Below are 6,744 nucleotides of genomic sequence, written 5' to 3'. Positions count from 1 at the left end.
TCATTTAAATTAAAATATCTCTTGTCGTTAATTAAATATATTGCACAACCTCTGCTAACTTCTGATTTCTCCCCATTGAATTAATAAAAAAAAAAAAAAAAACGCAAGCAAATTTTCTCGGTTTCCTCATTTGCGTATACAAGAAAGCGACATAAGCGGTGAAACAAAATCTCATACAGTGGTACAAGAGTGGTTCAGTGCGTACACTAGCGTTTGAAAAATATATCTCTCTTGTGTAAAGCTAAAAAATTTTCCCGAGTAATTTAATATTTCACTCTGTATCCCCATTTATACAGTCCACAAAAATATCGATAGTGAAAATCTTAAAAAATAATTACTCATATTTACATATATATATATTTGTATTTTTCCCACGTATATTTAAACCACCCTCATATACATATATTAAATATAGTGCAAACGCAGCACAGTGGTAAAATTTTCTCAGTCTCACCCTCAAATAAATTTAACTTAAAAACTTTTTTTGGTTTTGAAAAGTATTCTCTCTTGCTATTTAACGTGAATATTTAAACGTAACTCCCTCACATAGTTAAAAGCAAATACTCTCTCTTAAAAAAAAAAAAAAAAAGTTTTCTCTCTGAAGTTAAATTTTTTGTTAATTCTCAACTCTAAGCGACATAAAACAAAGCTCAAAAATGAGTGACGATGAAACCAAAAAAGGTGGCTCCAAAACTCAAGGAGTTAAAAAATTTAAAATCTCGTCTGCCCCCAAAAAATTTACATCCGAAACGGACAATTTTTTGGAATATTGTGCTCGGTTTAGGTCGACGTCGCTCCAAGACAACACGGAGTCCTCACTCAAAATAAAAAACGCCAATATAGACAAATTTTGGAATAGAGTCCAAGCAGTCTTCGATAAGATTGTCGAAACCCCAGATCAGGACCTGCCCGAAGATTTTCCAACATCTGCTAATAGCATATACAGGTCCTGTCTCATAGCATACGAAGACACAAAAGCTCAGATCGAAGACCAGCTTCAGTTGCTTAAACAAGCAAATGCCCCCGCTCCCCCTACCGTCACACCAGGACCATCCGATAACTCCGGTATTTCGCTAAAAATCCCTCCCTGCGATACCGAAATATTTTATGGTGGTTATGAAAAATGGCCCTCATTTCGTGACATGTTCACAGCCGTTTATATTAACCACCCGAAACTCTCCCAAGCGCAAAAATTGTATCACCTCAGATACAAAACCCAAGGAAAGGCAGCTCAAATAGTCAACCAATTTCCCTTGACTGACGACAACTTTGCCTTAGCGTGGGAAGCCCTAAAGGCCCGATACGAGAACAGACGAGTTCTCGTAGATAACCAAATACGGGCCCTGATGAACTTAAAAACTATCACTACCGAAAACAGTGAAGACATTCAAAGGTTGCAATCGTCGGTAAATAATTGCCTTCAAATTCTTGCCACGCAACAAGTCTCCACAGATAACTGGGACCCCATACTTATTTATCTCGTGACCTCTAAACTCCCAGAAAATACAGTCACGTTGTGGGAGCAATCTCTAACCTCAAGAAGAGAACTTCCCAACTGGTCCCAAATGGACCAGTTCCTCACAACGCGATACGAAGTGGTAGAAAGAGTTGATCAATGGCGCCCAAGTAAAAGTAAATTCACTCCTCCTCAAACTAGGCCGCCATTTAAACCCCAACAGTCACATGCGTATCCAAATAAACCGACCTCCCACACCCAGTCCCATGTGACAGAGCAGCGGACAATGTACAAGTGCGCTATGTGTAAAACCTCATCTCACCCCCTTATAAGTTGCTTCAAATTTAAGAAGCTGTCGACCTCTAATCGCAGAAGGTTTGTGAGAGAAAACAATATGTGTTTCAATTGTCTCTCTCAGTCACACATATTGAAAGACTGTTCCAGTACTCAAACTTGCAATCAATGTCAAGATCGGCACAACTCAGTTCTTCACGAAGACTCATCTCAAGTGCCGAAAAGACAACCCTCACGATTGCAAAGGACAGCCTCACAAGCCACCACCACGAATTCCACAGTCTCACCCGGCAATACTCCCGATCAAGCCAATGCTCTGGATGAAAGCCCTTCATGCTCGCAGAAAAGCCAAGTGCAATCGTTTTATTCCGAAAACGATTGTGAAATAATTTTACCCACGGCTATCGTTCCCGTAGAGCATAAAGGAGAAATTTTTAAACTACGAGCTCTTGTGGATCAGGGATCTGAACGAACCTTTATCTCTACCAGAGCCCAAGATAGACTCAAACTCCCATTCAAACCCTCTAGATTTGAAATATCAGGGATGGGCGGCAAGGTAGTTCAGACCTCAAACAAATTGTGCTCTTTGACTTTGGTATCACCCGATTTTGAAACCAGAATAAGTGCAGAGGCAATAGTATTACCCCGGCTAACAAAAATGCTCCCCTCGCTTAAGCTCACTAGCGAGCTTCAAGCAAAATGGACACACCTCAACCTCGCAGACTCGAACTGTAACTCCCCCTCGCAAATAGATCTCGTCCTAGGCAGTGATGTAATACCGCAAATCATCCAAAACGGCGTTGAGAAACTTTCCCCCCATCTTCTAGCGCAGAAAACCATTTTTGGATGGATTCTGAGCGGTAAAGCTCCTGTGATGGTAAACGCTTTCTGCATGCAAGTGTCAGAAGTGTCCAACGAAGATCTTAACTCTTTATTGCGTAAATTCTGGGAATTGGAGGAAGTTCCCACCAAACCCCAAATAATCCCAGAAGACGAGTTTTGCGAAAATTTCTATGCAGCCACAACCTCACGCGATGATAACGGTCGTTATATCGTAAGGCTGCCGTTTAAACCCAGCTTCCCAGAGTCAATCTCATTATCCCACTCTCGGTCTTCAGCTCTAAGCCAGTTTCTTGGAATGGAGAGAAGTCTGCAGAAGAAAGGGGATTTAAAGACTCAATATGATAGTGTTCTAGAAGAATACCTCACCCTCGATCATATGGAGGAAACCGGCTCCTATGAAAAATTTGACGGAGGAAAATGCCTCTCATTTTATCTTCCTCATCACGCAGTTGTCAAACCCGAGAAAAAGACATCAAAGGTGCGGGTCGTGTTTAACGCCTCAAAGAAGTCGGCATCTGGACATGCGCTCAACGACGTTCTGTATACCGGCCCTACCCTCCAGCCCGATCTGATGCTTCTGATTCTCAAGTGGCGTACCTACCAATTTGTTTTTAACGGAGACGTAGAAAAAATGTATCGTCAAATCATAATGCATGAAGACGACAGAGACTATCAGAGGATCGTCTTTCGCTCATCTCCGAGCGACCCCATAAAAGACTATCGTCTGAAAACAGTCACATTTGGTGTGAACTGTGCCCCCTACCTCGCCATACGTACTCTTCACCAACTGGCCAAAGATGTAAAGGAAACTTTCCCCAAAGCCGTCCCTGTTTTGACGAAAGAAACATATGTAGATGACATTCTCTCTGGCAGCCATGAAATTCTCTCTGCTGAAACATCTCTCTCCCAAGTCATCCAAGTGTTAGCGTCAGCAGGATTTCCATTACGGAAAATAACGGCCAATCACCCCAGTATAATAAAAAACATCAAAGAAGAGGACTTGCTAGATACCAATCTTTTGGAATTCGAGAAAGCAAGCAACACCAAAACTCTCGGCATACAGTGGAACGCTCTGACCGACACGTTTTCGTATACAGTGGACTCAATACCCCTCTCGTCCGCTAATACAAAACGACAAATTCTCTCCTCGGTCGCAAAACTTTTTGACCCCGCAGGGTGGCTTACGCCGATTATGATTCAGGCCAAGATTTTACTCCAAGAGCTATGGATAGACGGAACTGGCTGGGACGAACCAGTGAAGCCCCTCCGCCTCACCTTTATCCCAAGATCCCACAGAGTTTACCGCGCTGACCCCCGGCCACTTTATCCGAGGTAGCCCCCTCCTCGCTATCCCTGAAGTGGATCACGCGGATTTATCTCTTATAAACCGATGGGACAGGGTAAAAAGTTTACATCATCAGTTCAGCAAAAGGTGGAAGGAAGACTACCTAAAGGATCTCCAAAAAAGGCAGAAGTGGAAAAATCCACAACCCGAACCCAAGGTCGGTGAGTGTGTCTGCATTCACGACGACTCACTTCCCCCGACTGAATGGCGCCTTGGACGTATTGAAAAAATACATCCAGGTCCTGACAGCCATATACGTGTTGTTGACGTTCGTACTCAAACCGGCACCCTCACACGACCACTTGTCAAGCTCTGTTTCCTCCCTCAGACTGAAAGCCCACCCTCTCGGGCAACCCCGGAGAATTCGTAGCTACTCTCAAACTACCTCTGTCCACTCTTACCACATCACCGTCACTAATATGTCGTATTTTGTAACATAATGCCAGCTGAAATCCCCTGTATCAGTATTTCTCTCCACTAAAATACTTTTACAACTGTAATTACAGATCGCTATGGATCGTGCAAATCAGTCGTCGTCACGAAGACCAGTGCGGTCGGAGATCGTTGCTCCCAACCGCGCCAATGAAACACGCAGCTCGACACTAATAACAGATTACCGACGGTGCCGCATATGCACCCGTCAGCACGCTCTTCGGAACTGCGTCATATTCAAAAAAATGAAACCACCCCAGAGATGGATGCTTGCACGAGCCCATGAGTTTTGCCTGAATTGCTTGGCATTATCTCACATCACCAGCGAGTGCAGCTCATACGACAGATGCCGGATCTGTGGAGCGCGACATCACTCCCTACTCCATCGGCGGGACGCTACCCCAAGCGCCCAGCGCGCCCTCCAGGCACCCCGGCCTGGCAGATCCGCCGTACCGGCACCCCCTGCCGCCACCGGGCAACCCCGTTCTCGCCCGGGAAACAACATTCCCTCAGCAGCACCCAGCATCGCACGACGCACCATTCGATGCACCGCACAAGGGCTGCAAACCGCCAACGCTAGAGGAAGAGTGTCCCAAATCCTCGTTCGAGATGCATTGCGGACCCTTAAGGAGCTACAGGAGGCTCTAGCCGCTGAACGCGCCTAGGGCGGGGACGATGTTTGAGCGACTGTCGTAGTCGCCAACAGCCAACCCTTCTATTTAATAGAAATTAGGCTTAAGGAAACCTAAACCTGAATTTACCTGAATTTTATATTGAATTTATTGATATATGTACCTTTTACGTATAAGTACGCATTCTGAATTATTTGCGCGTACAAATACGTAATATCATATATTACGTACATATTTATTAAATTTAAGAATTTGAAATGTTTGTATTTTACGCTAACGCGCGAGCGTATTTCACCTCTCTGGCAACCCCAACAATGGGTTGACAGATGTGACTATGTACGTACATACATACATTTATATTATTGTTTTGACATTTCTTTTTATTTTTACTTATCGAAATTCTCTTTAACCATCCCGGTGTGACCTAAGAAATATTGTATTGCAAATTGTAAATTAAATAGAAACCTATCCATACATTAAAAGTGATAACACGTTTTAACTTTACCAAGTGCCTTTTGTATGTGAGAAGTAGATTCCTTAAAAGGAAAGGAACGAGTTGCTCTTGCAGGTTGTGCAAGGAAACACTACCATTTTTCCCCCACATTGTGAAATTAAACCAGCAGCAGCTGCATTCGCCACCGCCGCTGTATCATCATCGCCACCATCCTCCCGACATCAACGCAGCAGCCATATTCGCGCCCACCGTGTTCATCAGCTACATCCCACAGCAAAAAAAAGCAGGTAAATTTTGTATTGCCAGCTCCCCTAAACAACACTAATACTTACAAACTAAAAAGTATCTACATTACTAATGCATGTATGCCAAGTCAGCATATTATTACATTGACCTAAGTATGGATACAATGTAATTATATACATATAAACATTTTGGCAGTCACATCGACAAACCGGCAATGTCGATCAGTCACACTGATCGATAAGTGTGTTGGTCAATGTGACATGTTAACAAATAGGGTCGACAAATGTAAACAGATATGTGCCTTGTGTGTCGGCATGTCTATATGATGTTGAACTCCTGCTGAGTTCAAAATAATTTATGTAGGTCGCTATGACTTGAATGTGTGTGGTCAATATGTTTATATGCATAAAAAATGCCTTGGGCGTGAGTAATGCTACACCATCCGCCTTAGGAATCGTCGTATATAATTGAAGACAATTGTATATGACTATTAAAGAAACTTAATGACCCACTTAAGGTTTGCTTGAGTTTACAAAATTTTAATTGCTTATCGTATGCTATTGTAATTTATTGCATAGGGGTAACTTGATATTGAAAGTAAAGGGTTTGTTTATGTAGTTGTGTATCTATTTACATTTGTTTGACATGTGTGTTTATTATGCTGACTTTGGTTTTGTATTTTTTTTTTCATAACATGCTGTTTTTGTTTTCTTTGGCTCGTGTGCATATTTATTATTATGAGTAAAGTGGAGTGCTTATTGTGAGGTTGTTGTTTTTATACTCAGTTGAGCAGAGCTCACAGAGTATATTAAGTTTGATTGGATAACGGTTGGTTGTACATATATAAAGGAATCGAGATAGATATAGACTTCCATATATCAAAATAATCAGGATCGAAAAAAAATTTGATTGAGCCATGTCCGTCCGTCCGTCCGTCCGTCCGTCCGTCCGTCCGTCCGTCCGTCCGTCCGTCCGTTAACACGATAACTTGAGTAAATTTTGAGGTATCTTGATGAAATTTGGTATGTAGGTTCCTGAGCAC

Source organism: Eurosta solidaginis, chromosome 2 (assembly GCF_040869045.1).
Source record: "Eurosta solidaginis isolate ZX-2024a chromosome 2, ASM4086904v1, whole genome shotgun sequence".
NCBI lineage: Eukaryota > Metazoa > Arthropoda > Insecta > Diptera > Tephritidae > Eurosta > Eurosta solidaginis.
The sequence above is the reverse complement of the archived record's forward strand: the minus strand, read 5'-3'. Positions refer to the sequence as shown.